This window comes from Artemia sp. Qi Xiang Cuo, chromosome 4, assembly GCF_049724085.1.
Source record: "Artemia sp. Qi Xiang Cuo chromosome 4, ASM4972408v1, whole genome shotgun sequence".
NCBI lineage: Eukaryota > Metazoa > Arthropoda > Branchiopoda > Anostraca > Artemiidae > Artemia > Artemia sp. Qi Xiang Cuo.
In genome coordinates this window covers 84,942,943-84,961,529 of record NC_142797.1, presented here as the reverse complement: position 1 = coordinate 84,961,529, position 18,587 = coordinate 84,942,943, and positions in this window count along the sequence as shown.

Here is an 18,587-nt window from a genome sequence, read left to right as displayed (position 1 = left end):
ACACAGAGACGACACAGAGACGACACAGACACAGAGACGACACAGAGACGACTCTGTGTCGTCTTGTGTCGTCTCTGTGTCGACACAGATACGACACAGAGAGACGACACAGAGACGACACAGAGACAACACAGAGACGAAACAGAGACGACGACACAGAGACGACACAGAGACGACACAGATACAGAGACAAAACAGAGACGACACAGACACAGAGACGACAAAGAGACGACTCTATGTGTCTTCTCTGTGCCACAGAGACGACACAGAGACAACACATACACAGCGAGGACCCAGATAGACGACACAGAGACGACCCAGAAACGACACAGAGACGACACAGAGACGGCACAGAGACGACATAGAGAACACACAGACACCGACACGACACACACACTACCCCGAGACGACCCAGACCCAGAGACAACACCGAGCTGACACCGAGACGACCCATAGGACACAGAGACTACACCGAGAAGAAAGCGAGAATACACAGACACACAGACGACACAGAGACGACACAGACACAGAGACGACACAGACACAGAGACGACACAGAAACGACTCTGTGTCGTCTAAGTGTCGTCTCGTGTCGTCTCTGTGTCGACAAAGAGACAACACAGAGAGACGACACAGAGAGACGACACAGAGACGACACATAGACGACTCAGAGACGACACAGAGAAGCCACAGAGACGACACAGAGAAGACACAGAGACGACGACACAGAGAAGACACAGATACGACACAGAGACGACACAGAGACGACACAGACACAGAGACGACACAGAGACGACACAGACACAGAGACGACACAGACAAAGAGACGACAAAGAGACGACGCAGTGTCGTCTCTGTGTCGTCTCTGGTGACACAGGGATTGCACTGAGACTACACATAGACGACGACACATATACGACACAGAGACGAAACAGAGACGACACAAACACAGAGATGACAAAGACACGACACCGAGACAGAGAAGACACACACACGACTCTTTGTCGTCTCTTTGCGACAGACCGATGATCCTGAGACGACAAAACGCTGCAAAATCTATGACACATAGACGACACAGAGACGGCTGGGGCACGATCACGATAAGAAAACCATACGACGACACCGCGTCACCAAAGCCACGACATAGCGAGACAGAAGACACAGAACGAGACGACTGTGTGTCGTCTCTGTGTCGTCTCTGTGTCGACAAAGAGACGACACAGAGACGACACAGAGACGACACAGAGACGACACAAAGAAGACATAAAGACGACTCTCTGTGTCGTCACAGAGACGACACAGAGACGACACAGACACAGAGACGACACAGAGATGACTCTGTGTCGTCTCTGTGTCGTCTCCGTGTCGTCTCTGTGTCAACACAGATACAACACAGAGAGACGACACAGAGAGACGACACAGAGACGACACATACACGACACAGAGACGACACAGAGACGCCACAGAGACGACACAGACACGACACAGAGATGATGACATCGAGACGACACAGACACAGAAACGACACACACCCAGCGATGACACAGCGATGACTCTGGTGGTCGAATTTTTGTCTTCTATTTTTAACAAAGATGACAATGAGACGAAACCGACCCAGGGACGCATACGCGACGACTACGAGACGACAAAGTTACGGGACCGCGACAACCCAGTGACTACAACGAGACGACGACACCGACCCGACACAGACACAGAGCCAGCCCAGAGACAACTCTCTGGGTTAACTGTGTTGTGTTTCTGTGCCCCAGAGACGACACAGAGACGACACAGACACAGAGACGACACAGAGACGACTCGTGCGCTCTGTGTCGTCTCTGTGTCGACTCTCTGTGTCGTCTCTGTCGACGCACGAGACGACACAGAGACGACACAGACACAGAGACGTCACGGTCTCTGTGCCGACACAGAGACGACACAGAGACGACACAGAGACGACACAGAGACGACACAGAGACGGCAGAGACGACACAGAGACGACAAAGAGATGACACAGAGACAACGACACAGAGACGACACAGAGACGACACATAAACAAAGACGACACAGAGACGACACAGACACAGAGACGACACAGAGAAGACTCTGTGTCGTCTCTGTGTCGACACAGAGTTGACACAGAGAGACGACACAGAAACGACACAAGAGACGACACAGAGACGACACAGAGACGGCACAGAGACGACACAGAGACAACGACACAGAGACGACATAGAGACGACACAGAGAAGACGCACAGACGACAGAGAGACCCCACCGATAGATGAATCAGAGAAGACACAGAAACGACACAGAGAAGACACAGAGACGAAACAGAGACGATACCGAGACGACACGGACACGACGACACAGAGACGACACAGAGACGACACAGACACAGAGACGACACAGACACGACTCTGTGTTGTCTCTGTTTCTTCATTGTGTCGACACAGAGACGACACAGAGATACGACACAGAGACGACACAGAGACGACACAGAGATGCTACAGAGACGGCACAGGGACGACACAGAGACGACACAGAGACGACGACACATAGACGACTCCAAGACGACACCGACACACAGACGTCACACATACGACACAGAGACGACACAGACATGACGACACAGAAACGACACAGAGACGACCCATAGACGACACCGAGATGACGCAGAGACAGCACAGAGACGACACCGACACGGCACATACACGAACAAGAGATTACACAGAGACGACGAAAAAGAGACGACACAGACACTTAGACAACTCTGACACGGATATGACACAGCACATACGGCATAGAGACAGCACAGCGACGACACCGAGACGACACAGACACAGAGACGAAACAGAGACGACAAAGACACAGAGACGACACAGACACAGAGACCCCACAAAGACGACTCTGTGTCGTCTCTGTGTCGTCTCCGTGTCGTCTCTGTGTCGACACAGAGACGACACAGAGAGACGACACAGAGAGAAGACACCGAGAAGACACAAATACGACTCAGAGACGACACAGAGATGGCACAGAGACTAAACCGAGACGAAACCGAGACGACTACACAGATACGACCCAGAGACGACAAAGACACGACACAGAGACGACACAGACACAGAGACGACACCGAGACGACACAGAAACAGAGACGACACATACCCACCGACCACACAAAGACGACTCTGTGTTTTCTCCGTGTCGTCTCTTTGACACAGAGACGGCACAGAGACGACACAGAGACGACGACACCGATACGACACAGAGACTAAACAGAGACGACACAGACACAGAGACGACACAGAGACGACACAGACACAGAGACGACACAGAGACGATCTCTGTGTCGTCTATGTTTCGAGTCGGTTGCGACACCGAGACGACCCCGAGACACAACAGACCCAGACACGACACCGAGACGACTCTGTGTCGTCTCAGTGTCATATAAGTGAGGTAGCAGTCAGATCGCCGCCCCCGAGATACCCCCGATACGACCGAGCGACGACCCCCAGATGGCCCAGAGACGACACAGAGATGAGACAGAGACAACGACACAGAGATGACACAGAGACGACACAGAGACGACACAGAGACGACACAGACACAGAGACGACACAGACACAGAGATGACACAGAGAAGACTCTTTGTCGTCTCTGTGTCGTCACTGTGTCGACACAGAAACGACACACAGAGCCGACACAGATACGACACAGAGACGACACAAAGACGACACAGAGAGGGCACAGAGACGACACAGAGACTACGACACAGAGACGACATAGAGACGACACAGAGAAGACCCAGAGACGACACAGAGACGACCCAGACAGACGACCAACAGTCTACACCGAGACTACCCAGAGACCACACAGAGACGGCACAGAGACTGCACAGATACCACCCACAAACGACGACACAGAGACTACACAGAGACGACACAGACACAGAGATGAAAAATCCACTTATCTTAGTGTATTCACTGGGTCGTCACTTTGGTGCAATCGCGCTGCAACATTGAGACTACAAATAGACCAGGAAGAGACGACAAAGATACGCCCCAGACATCGCCCATAGCCGCCCCATACACGACCAATAGACGCGGCAAAAGACTCTCCACAGAGCTGACCCAGAGACAGAGAAGACACAGAGAAGACACATAGACGACAAAGAGAATAAACAAAAACAGATAAGACACATATAATACACAGATACAACACACACAATACAAAGCGAATACACATTGATGACACTGAGACGGCACAGATACGCTTAATAGTCGACACCGATACGACGACACAGAGACGACACAGAGACTAAATCGAAACATAGACGACACAGAGACGACTCTCTGTGTCGTCTCTGTGTCGTCTCTGTCGACACAGAGACGACACAGAGACGACACAGACACAGAGACGACACAGAGACGACACAGACACAGAGACGACACAGAGACGACTCTGTGTCGTCTCTGTGTCATCTCTGTGACACAGAGACGGCACTGAGATAGCACACAGACGGCTAAGACACGACGACACGGAAAAGACAACGACACGACACACAGACGACTCAGACACATAGACAACACAGAGACGGCACAGAGACGGAACCGAGACGGCACCGAGACCCCCAAGAGACGCAACACATACGTCACAGCGATGACTCAGAGACGTCACAGACGACACAGAGCCCACAACTAGACCACACACACACAGAAACCACACAGACACGACTCTGGGTGTGTTAACTGTGTCGTCTCGGCGACAAAGAGCCGACACCGAGACGACATCGACACACAGACGACACAGAGACGACTCAGTGTCGTCTCTGTGTCGTCTCCGTCGTCTCTGTGTCGACACAGAGACGACACAAAGAGACGACACAGAGATGACACCGAGACGACACAGACACGACACAGAGACGACACAGAGACGTCAAAGATACGACTCAGAGTTGACAAACATACGACTATACAGAGATGACACAGAGACGACACAGAGACGACACAGAGATGACACAGACACAGAGACGACACAGAGACGACACAGACCCCGAGAAGACACAGATACGCCTCGGTGTCGTCTCTTTGTAGTCTCTGTGTCGACACAGAGACGACACAGAGAGACGACAGAGAGACGACACAGAGACGACACAGAGACAGCACAAATACGACACACAGACGACACAGAGACGACACAGAGACGACCACACAGAGACCACACACAGACGACACAGATACAACACAGAGACGACAAACAGACTACACAGACACAGAGATGACACATAGACGACACAGACACGACACAGAGATGAGACAGAGACGACACAGACACAGAGACGACACAGAGATGACTCTGTGTCGTCATTGTGTCGTCTCTGTGACACAGACACGACACAGAGACGACACAGACACAGAGACGACACAGAGATGACTCTGTGTCGTCTCGGTGTCGTCTCTGTGTCGTCAGTGAGACGACACAGAGAATAGACAGAGAGTAGAGACAGACACGACAGAGAGCCGAAGCCAATTAGAACACGAGTCGGCACAGAGACGACCACGAGACTACCAAGAGAAGATGGCTCCGAGAGTACACAGACATTAAAAAAACACAACACAGACACAGAGACGACCCAGAGACGCCACAGACACCGAGACACCACAGCCACGACACTGTGTCGTCTCTGTGTCGTCTCTGTGACGACACAGAGAGACGACACAGAGAAGACACAGAGACGACACAGAGAAGGCACCGCGACGGCACAGAGACGACACAGAGACGACAGAAAGACGACGACACAGAGACGACACAGATACGACTCAGACACAGAGACGAAACAGAGACGACGACACAGAGATGACACAGAGACAGAGACGACACAGAGACGACACAGAGACGACACAGACGACAGAGACGACACAGAGACGACTCTGTGTCGTCTCTGTGTCTTCTCTGTGTCGACACAAAGACTACACAAAGAGACGACCCATATATTACCAAGCGAAACCCCAGATCGGGCACTGAGTAGGCCCAGCGTCTCAAAATAGAATGATAAACATTGACTAACAAGAGACGACAAAGACACAGAGACGACCCAGAGACGACACCGACACAGAGATGACACAGAGACGACACTGTGTCATCTCTGTGTCTTCTCTGAGTCGACACTGAGACGATACAGAGAGACGACACAGAGACGACACAGAGACCGCACCGACTGGCCACAGAGACCAACCAGACACGACACAGAGACAGAACAGAAAAGGCGACAAAGAGCAGACACCGCGACGACACAGAGACCGCGCATCCACAGAGACGAAAACGACACGGAGCCGACACAGAGACGACTCTCTGTGTCGTCTCTGTGACACCGAGACGACACAGACACAGCTATGACAAAGAGAGAAGACACATAGATGACACAGAGACTACAAACAGACGACCCAGAGACTGCACCGACAAGACAAAGAGAAGACGACCCAGAGACGACAATGATACTACACAGCGACGACACAGAGACCACTCAGACACGGAGAAGACACAGAGAGACCACACCGAGACGTCACAGAGACGACACAGACGACGACACTGAGACGACACTGTGTCGTCTCTGTGTCAACACAAAGACGACACACAGAGACGACACAGAGACGACACAGAGACGACACAGAGACGACGACCCATAGACGACAAAGAGACGAAACAGAGACAAAACAGAGACGACACAGACACCGAGACAACAGCGAGACGACACATAGATGACGCAGAGAGAACAGAGAGACGAGTCAGAGATGGCACAGCTTCGAAAACGCGACGAAACAGAGACGACTACTAAGAGACGACCAAGAGACGAAACAGCGCCGACACAGACCCAGAGACGACACAGAGACGACTCTCTGAGTCCTCTCTGTGACATCAAGACGACACCGAGACGACCCCGCAACAGAAACGACACAGAGACGACTCTGTGTCGTTTCTGTGTCGTCTCTGTGTCGACACAGAGACGACACAGAGACGACACAGAGAGACGACACAGAGACGACACAGAGACGACACAGAGACGGCACAGAGACGACAAAGAGACGACAAAGAGACTACGACACAGAGACGACACCGACACATAGACGACACAGACACAGATATCAAACCGACACCCCACACTGTCTCCACAGAAACACACACGACTCTGTGTCTACTCTGTGTCGTCTCTGTGTCGACACAGAGACGACACAGAGAGACGACACAGAGACGACACAGAGACGACACAGAGACGACACAGAGACTATACACAGACTACGACAAAGAGACAAAAAAGAGACGACACAGACACAGAGATGACACAGAGACGACACAGACACAGAGACGACACAGAGAGACGACACAGAGACGACCCACTGACGGCACAGAGAAGACCCAGAGACGAAACAGAGACGGCCCAGAGACGACACAGAGACGACACAGAGACGACACAGACACAGAGGGACAGAGACGACACAGACACAGAGACGACACCGACACGCCTCTCTTTGTCGTCTATTTGACACAGAGACGACACCGACACAGAGATGGGACATAGAGACAACACACAGATGACACATAGACGAAAAAGAGATGGCATCGACAAGACAAAGACACGAAACACAGAAGACGACACAGAGACGACACCCAGACGACAGATAGATGACAAAGAGACGAACCAGAGACGACACAGAGACGACACAGAGACTACACACAGATGACACAGACACGACACAGAGACGACACTGTGTCGACGCTGTGTCGACACAAAGACGACACAGAGATACCACACATAGACTACACAGATAAGACACAGAGACGACGACATATAGACGACAAATAGACGACACAGAGACGACACAGAGACGACACAGACACAGAGACGACACAGAGAAGACACAAAGACGAAACAGAGACGACAGAGAGACGACACATAGATACCACCGAGACCACCCAGAGACGAAACAGAGACGACGACACATACACAACACAGAGACGACACAGATACTACACAGAGACGACTCTCTGTGTCGTCTCGGAGATACCGAGATGACACAGGGACGACCCAGACACAGAGACGACACAGAGACGACTCTGTGTCGTCTCTGTGTCGTCTCTGTGTCGACACACAGACGACACAAAGAGACGACACACAGACGACACAAAGACGACACAGAGACTTCAGAGAGACTAAACATACTCTACACAGAGACGACACAGAGACGAGACAGACACGACGACACAGAGACGAGACAGAGACGACACAGACACAGAGACGGCACAGAGAGAAGGCACAAACACGACACAGAGACTGAAGATAGAAGGCACTAAGACGACACAGACACAGAGACGGCACAGCTATGGCAAAGAGACGACGACACCGCGATCTCAAATTCCCGACAAAGACACAGAGAAGAAACAGAGACGACACAGAGACGAATATGCGACGAAGCAGATACTACACAGAGTCGTGACACAGTCGGCCCAAAGACGACAAAGAGACGCTACAGAGACGACACAGAGACGACGATACAGAGACGACAAAGAGACGACCCAGAGACGACAACGAGACGACACAGACACACAGACGACACAGAGATGGCACCAACACGACAACTAAACGACCCTGTGCCGAAAGAGACATGGCACCGCCAAGACAACGCCAGGCCAACCATACAAAGCGAAATAGCCAACACCGAGACGACACCGAGACGACACCGACACAGAGACGACACAGCGACGACTCTCTGTGTCGTCTCTGTGACACAGAGACGACACAGAGACGACACAGACACAGAGACGACACAGAGACGACTCTGTGTCGTCTCTGTGTCGTCTCTGTGTTGACACTGAGATGACACACAGAGAAGACACTGAGACGACACAGATACTACATAGAGACGCCATAGAGACGAAAAATAGACGACGACACATATACGACACAGAGACAACAACGATACAGAGACGACACCATCACGAAACCGACCCACAGATGACAAAGAGACGACACACAGAGTCGGCTCTGTGACACAGAGACGACACAGAGACGACAAAAACACAGAGATGACACAGAGAGACGACACAGAGACGACACAGAAACGACACAGAGACGACACAGAGACGGCACAGAGACGACACAGAGACGACACATAGACGACACAGATACGACACAGAAACAGACACAACACCTAGAAGACAAAGACAAGACCCAGACGACACAGAGACGACACAGAGACGACACAGAGATGACACAGACCCCGAGCAGAGCCCCCGACGCCACTCTGTGTCGTCTATGTGTCGGCTCTGCGCCAACGAGACGACACAGAGACTAAACAGACACCGAGACGACACAGAGACGACTCTGTGTCGTCTAAGTGTCATCTCCGTGTAGTCTCTGTGTCGACACCGAAACGACACAGAGAGACGACACAGAGACAACACATTGACAACAGATAGATGACGCAGAGACGAAACAGAGACGACACAGCGACAACAAAGAGAGACGATAAAGAGATGACACAAAGACGTTACAGAGACGACACAGAGACGACACAGACACCGAGACGACACAGAGAAGACACAGACACAGATATGACACAGAGACGACTCTGTGTTGTCTCTGTGTCGTCTCTGTGACACAGAGACAGCACAGAGACGACACAGATACGACGACACAGAGACGAAACAGAGACGACACAAACACAGCGACGACACAGAGACGACACAGACACAGAGACGAAACAGAGACGACTCTTTGTCGTCTCTGTTTCGTCTCTGTTGGGCCACACAGCCACCACCCAGACGACGAAGAGACGCCCCACATAAGACAAACAGACCGCACAGAGACGACAAAGAGACGGCACAGAGTCAACACAGAGACGACAACGAGACGACGACACAGAGACGACACAGAGACGACACAGAGATGACGACAGAGAGACGACACAGACACAGAGACGACACAGAGACGACTCTGTGTAGTCTCTGTGTCATCTCTGTGTCGACACAGAGTTGACACAGAGAGACGACACAGAGACGACACAGAGACGACACATAGTCGAAACAGAGACGACTCTCTGTGTCGTCTCTGTGACAAAGAGACGACACAGAGACGACACAGACACAGAGACGACACAGAGACGACTCTGTGTCGTCTCTGTGTCGTCTCCGTGTCGTCTCTGTGTCGACACAGAAACAACACAGAGATACCACACAGAGAGACGACACAGATACTACACATAGACGACACTGATACTACACAGATACGGCACAGAAACGACACAGAGACGACACAGAGACCACAACAAAGAGACGACACAGACACAGAGACGACACAGAGACGACTCTCTGTGTTTTCACTGTGACACAGATAAGACAAATATACGACACAGACAAAGAGACGACACAGAGACGACAAACACACAAACCAGAGACGGCCCAGAGACGACAGAGAGACGCAACATACACCACCAACCCGACCCGCCACTGCAACAACACACAGACCAACCAGACACACACACGACCCAGAGACGACTCTCTTTGTCGTCTCTGTGTCGTCTCTGTGACACAGAGACGACACAGAGACAACACAGACACAGAGACTACTCTATGTCTAATAGTGGACATATAGTTTTCTTATCCGACCGAGATACTATCCCGATATGCACCCCAGACCACCCCGCCTCTACCACGAGATCGCACCGAGACGACACCGAGATCACACAGAGAAACAAACCCCGAACCGCCCCCGAGACAACACAGAGACGACACAGAGACGACGCAGAGACAGAGATGACAAAGAGACGACACAGACACAGATAAGACACAGAGACGACACTGACTCGTCACAGTGTCGTCTCTGTGTCGTCTCTGTTTCGACACAGAGTTGACACAGAGAGACGACACATAGACGACACAGAGACGACACAGAGACAACACAGAGACGGCACAGAGACGACACATAGACGACGACATAGAGACGACACAGAGTCGACAAAGAGACTACAAAGAGACGACACCGAGACGACACCGAGAGACGACACAGACACGATACAGAGACTACACAGAGAAGACACAGAGTCGGAACAGAGATGACACAAAGATGACACGGAGACAACGACACAGAGACGACACAGCGACTACACCGACCCCGAGACCACACAGACACGACTAGTTTTCTTCTCTGTTTCTTATCTGTGTTGACACAGGGACGAAACAGATACACGACACACAGACGACAAGGAGACGACCCAGAGATGACACAGACACACCCACCACACCTACACCACACACCCACAGCCACCAATCCCACACGACTCTGTGTCGTCTCTGTGTCGTCTTTGTGACACAGGGACGGCACAGAGACGCCACAGACACGACACAGAGACGACAAAGAGACGACAACACTGACACGACACAGAGACGACACATAGACGACCCAGAGACGACACAAACACCGAGAAGACTCAGACAAGAAACGTAGAAGACACATAGACGACGACACAGAGACGACACAGAGACGACACAGAGACGAAACAGCCACAGAGACGACACATAGACGACACTCTGTGTCGTCTCTGTGACAAAGAGATGACACAAACACGACACAGACACAGATACTACACAGACACTGAGACGACACAGAGACGACTCTGTGTCGTCTACGTGTCGTCTCCGTGTCGTCTCTGTGTCGACACAGAGACGACACAGAGAGACGACACAGAGAGACGACACAGAGACGACACATAGACGACTCAGAGACGACACAGAGACGTCACAGAGACGACACAGAGATGACACAGAGACGACGACACAGAGACGACACAGAGACGACACAGAGACGACACAGAGACGACACAGACACAGAGACGACACAGAGACGACACATACACAGAGACGACACAGAGACGACTCTCTGTCGTCACTGTGTCGTCTCTGTGTCGACACAGAGACGACACAGAGAGACGACACAGAGACGACACAGAGACGACTCAGAGACGACACTGAGACGGCACAGAGACGAATCCGATACGACACATACACGACTACACATATCGGGCATAGAAACGACACAGACATGAACAAAACTTGAACACGAGTCTAAAAAGAAACAGTTGATAAACCGCGATGCCACAAAGAGGACACAGAGAAGCCAAAGACACGACGACACAGAGACGACACAGAGACGACTCTCTGTGTCGTCTCTGTGTCGTCTCTGTGTCGTCTCTGTGTCGTCTCTGTGACACAGAGACGACACAGAGACGACACAGACACAGACACGACACATGACTCTGTGTCGTCTCTGTGTCGTCGCTGAGTCAACACAGAGACGACACAGAGAGACGACACAGAGACGACACAGAGACGACACTGAGATGACACAGAGACGGCACAGAGTCGACACAGAGACGACACAGAGACGACGGCACAGAGAGGACACAGAGACGACAAAAAGACGACACAGAGACGACACCGACACGAAACAGACCCCGACACCACCCACAGACAACACGTAGTTTACACAGGTGCTTATCGTTGTCGACATTGCGACGACCCAATGAGACTAACCACAGACGCCACCCCGATGACACATCGACGACAAAGCGACGACCCAGAGACGACACAGACACAGAGACGACACAGAGACGACACAGACACAGAGACGACACAGACACAGAGACGACACAGACACAGAGACGACACAGAGACGACTCTGTGTCGTCTCTGTGTCGTCTCTGTTTCGACACCGAACCACACCAGAGACGACCACGAGACGACACAGAGACAACACAGCGACGGCAAAGAGAAGGCCAAGCGACGACACAAAGACGACGACAAAGCGACGACACAGACACAGAGACTACAACTCGAAGACACAGACACAGAGCCGACACAGCCCCAACACTGTGACGTCTCTGTGTCGTCTCTGTTTCGACACAGAGACGACACAGAGAGAAGACACAGAGACGACACAGAGACGACACAGAGACGGTACAGGGACGACACCGAGAGGACACAGAGACGACGACACCGAGACGACATAGAGACTACACAGAGACGACACAGAAACATAGACGACAAAGAGACGACAAAGAGACCACAAAGACACAGAGACGAAATCGACACGACACCGACACACAGACCACACACAGACGACTCTTTGTCGTCTCTGTGTCTTCTCTTTGACACTGGGACGACACAGAGAAGAAACCAATGCGAAACAGAGACGACACAGAGACGACAACTAGACGAAAAAAACACGACACCCACCCGACACAGACACAGAGACTACCCAGACCAGACACACCCACGCCACAGAGACGGCACAGAGACGACAAAGATATGACCCAGATACGGCACATATAAGACAAACAGACGACACAGATAAGACGACACAGAGACGACACAGAGACTACACAGAGACGACACAGACACAGAGACGACACAGAGAGGACTCTCTGTGTCGTCTCTGCGACAAAGAGACGACACAAAGACGACACAGACACAGAGACGACACAGACACAGAGACGACACAGAGACGACTCTGTGTCGTCTCGGTGACGTCTCCGTGTCGTCTCTGTGTCGACACAGAGACGACACAGTGAGACGACACAGTGAGCCGACACAGATACGACACATAGACAACTCAGAGACGACACCGAGACGGCACATAGAAGAATCAGAGACGACACCGATACGCAGACACAGATACGACAAAGAGACTACACAGAGACGACACACAGATGACACAGACACAGAGACGACACCGAGACGACACAGACACAGAGACGACACAGATACGACTCTGTGTCGTCTCTCTGTCGTCTCTGTGTCGACACAGAGACGACACAGAGAGACGACACACAGACAGCACACAGACGACAAATACAAGACACTGACCAGGCACAGAGACGACAAAGATCCGACACCGAGACTACGACCCAGCGCCTACATAGCGCAGCAAACGCGAAGAAAAAGAGCTGAAACAGAGCCTACAAATACAGACCGGCGACCCTGAAATGACACCGTGACGGAAACGAGACGACAACGAGTCGACGACACAGAGACGACACAGACACGACTAACAGATACGTAGACGTGTCGTCTCTGTGTCGCACAGATACGACACAGAGACGACACAGACACAGAGACGACACAGAGATGACTCTGTGTCGTGTGTCTCTGTGTCGTCGCTGAGTCAACACAGAGACGACACAGAGAGACGACACAGAGACGACACAGAGACGACACAGAGATGACGCATAGACGGCACAGAGTCGACACAGAGACGACACAGAGACGACGTCACTGAGAGGACACAGAGACGACACAGAGACGACACAGAGCCGGCACAGACATGACCCCGAGACGACACAGACACAGAGACTACCCAGAGACGACTCGGTGTCGTCTCTGTGTCGTATCTGTGTTGACACAGAGACGACACAGAGAGACGACTCAGAGACGACACAGATACGACACCTAGACGGCACAGACACGACACAGAGACGACACAGAGACGACGACACAGACACGACACAGACACGACACAGACACAGAGATTACAAAGAGACAACACAGAGACGACACAGAACCAACACAGAGACGACACAGAGACGAAAACACAGAGACGACACAGACGCAGAGACCACACAGACACAGAGACGACACAAAGACGACTCTGTGTCGTCACAGTGTCGGATCTGTGTCGACACAGAGACGACACAGAGAGACGACACAGAGACGACACAGAGACGACACAGAGACGGCACAGAGACGACACAGAGACGACACAGAGACGACGACACAGAGACGACACAGACACAGAGACGACACAGACACAGAGCCGACACTGAGACGACACAGACACAGAGACGACACAGAGACGACTCTGTGTCGTCTCTGTGTCGTCTCTGTGTCGACACAGAGACTACACAGAGAGAAGACACAGAGAGGACACAGAGACGACACAGAGAGGGCACAGAGAAGAAACAGACACTGATAAGAGACGACACCGCGCCGCCCCCTCGCCTCAAAAGCCCCAGACACGCGACATCGACGCCAAAGCCACAGAGACGACACAGAGACGACTCTCAGTGTCGGTACATTGAAAACCTGAAGTCACAGACCCAACTATGTCCCAGAGAGACGCCCCCCAGATGACAAAGAGACGACACATACACTACACAGAGACGTCAAAGAGACGACACTGAGATGACGACCAAGATACGACACAGACACAGAGACGACACAGAGACGACACAGACACAGAGACGACACAGAGACGACTGTGTGTCGTCTCTGTGTCGTCTCTGTGTCGACACAGAAACTACACAGTGAGACGACACAGAGACGACACAGAGACGAGACAGAGACGGCACAGAGACGACACAGAGACGACACAGACATAGAGACGACACATAGACGACACAGACACAGAGACGACACAGACACAGAGACGACACAGACACAGAGACGACACAGAGACGACTCTGTGTCGACACCGAGACTACCCAGAGACACTACCGAGACGAACCCGCTACTGGACATAGACAACCAAGAGACGACTACGAGCCGAATCAAAGACGACGACACAGAGACGACACATACACATACACAACAACGAGACGACACAGACACAGAGAAGACACCGACACTTCAAAGTGACGTCTCTGTGTCGTCTTTGTGTCGACACAGAGAGACGACACAGAGAGACGACACAGAGACGACACAGAGATGACACAGAGACGGTACAGGGACGACACAGAGACGACACAGAGACGACGACACTGAGACGACACAGAGACGACACAGAGACGACACAGACACAGAGACGACACATAGACGACACAGACACGACACAGAGACAGAGACGAGACAGAGACGACACAGACACAGAGACGACACAGAGACGACTCTGTGTCGTCTCTGTGTAGTCTCTGTGACACAGGGACGGCACAGAGACGACACAGAGACGACACAGAGACGACGACACAGAGACGACACAGAGACGACACAGAGACGACACAGAGACGACACAGACACAGAGACGACACACAGACGACACAGAGACGACACTGAGACGACACATAGACGTCACAGAGACGACACAGAGACGGCACAGAGACGACTCAGAGACGACACAGATACGACGACCCTTAGACGACACCGAGCCGACACAGACACTACACAGAGACAGAGAAGACACAGAGACGAGTTTCTTGGTCTACTAAGTGCAACCGACCCTGCAACGAGATTCCCCACCACACGCACTGACAACGCACAAGAGCATCACCATAGGTAAAAATTATTTAGGAATGTGTCCGAGCCTTTGCTTGTAGGTGTCGACAACCAGACGACCCAGAGAGCCGACACAGAGAGACGACACCGAGAAGACACATAGACAACTCAGAGACGACACATAGTCGACACAGATACGACTCAGAGATGACACAGAGACGACGACACAGAGACGAAACACACACCACACAGAGACGAACCAGAGATGACACAGACACAGAGACGACACAGAGACGACACAGACACAGAGACGACACAGACACGACTCTTTGTCGTCTCTCTGTCGTCTCTGTGTCGACACAGAGACGACACAGAGAGACGACACAGAGACGACACCGAGACGACACAGAGACGGCACAGAGACTACACATAGAAGACACAGATACGAAGACACATAGACGACACAGAGACGACACTGTGACTACACATACACAAAACGGACACGTATCAGACAAAGAGGAGACACAGAGACGACACAGAGACGACACAGAGACGACACAGAGATGGCACAGACACAGAGACGACACAGAGACGACTCTCTGTGTCGTCTCTGTGTCGTCTCTGTGACACAGATACGACACAGAGACGACACAGACACAGACACGACACAGAGATGACTCTGTGTCGTCTCTTGGTAGTCGCTGAGTCAACACAGAGACGACACAGAGAGACGACACAGAGAAGACACAGAGACGACACAGAGACGACACAGAGACGGCACAGGGACGAATCATAGACAACACCGAGTCGACGGCACAGAGACGACACAGAGACGACAACAAGATGACACAGACACAGAGAATACACAGAGACTAAACACACACAGATACTACACCGAGACGACTCTTTTTTGGCTCTTTGTCGTCTCTGTGTCGACACAGAGACGACACAGAGACACGACACAGAGACGACACAGACACGACACAGAGAAGGCACAGAGATGACACAGAGACGACACAGAGACGACGAAACAGAGACGACACAGAGACGACACAGACACAGAGACGAAACAGAGACGACACAGACACAGAGACGACCCAGACACAGAGACGACGACACAGAGACGACACAAAGACGACACAGACACGACACAGACAAAGAGACCAAACACCGACGACTCTTTGTCGTCTCTTTGTAATCTCTGTGTTAAAACAGAGACGACACAGAGAGAAGATACAGAGATGACACAGAGACGACACAGAGACGGCACAAAGACGACACAGAGACGATACAGAGACGACGACACAGAGACGACACAGACACAGAGACGACACAGAGACGACACACACACAGAGACGACACAGAGACGACTCTGTGTCGTCTCTGTGTCGTCTCTGTGTCGACACAGAGACGACACCGAGAGACGACACAGAGACGCCACATCGACTACACAGAGAGGGCACCCAGTCGCACCAGCCTCGACAACGCCACGACTACCATGCGACTACCCAGATCCGACACACACACCCAGAAGAGACAGACACTACAAAGACACTGAGACGACACATAGACGACACTCAGGGTCTTTTCAGGGAAACCCAGACGACACAGACACAGAGAGGCCCCCGAGTGACGACACCGAGAGGACACAGTGACGACACAGAGATGACACAGAGACGTCACAGAACCGACCCAGAGACTACGCCACAACGACACCCCAGCGCCGACACCGAGCCGACCACGATACTACCCGCAAAACGAGACTACACCTAGACGCCACATACACGACAAATACACCTCACTGAGACGACCCAGAGTCGTCTCTTAGTCGACACACGGACGACACAGAGAGACGACACACAGAACACACACACACCACACAGAGACGACCACAACGAGACGACAACAACACGACACAAAGACGACACAGAGACGACACAGACACACAGACGACACCGAGATGACACTTAGACGACACAGTGACGTAACCGAGTCGACACAGAGATGGCACAGAGACGACACAGAGACGACACAGAGACGACGACACTGAGACAACACAGAGACGACACAGAGACGACACAGACACAGAGACGACACAGAGACGACTCTCTGTGTCGTCTCTGTGACACAAAGACGACAAAGAGACGACACAGACACAGAGACGACACAGAGACGAATCTGTGTCGTCTCTGTGTCGACACCGAGACGACCCACAGAGACGACACAGAGAGACGATACAGAGACGACACACAGATGACACTGAGACGGCACATAGACGGCACAGATACGAAAGAGAGACGACAACACAGAGACTACACAGAGAATACAAAGAC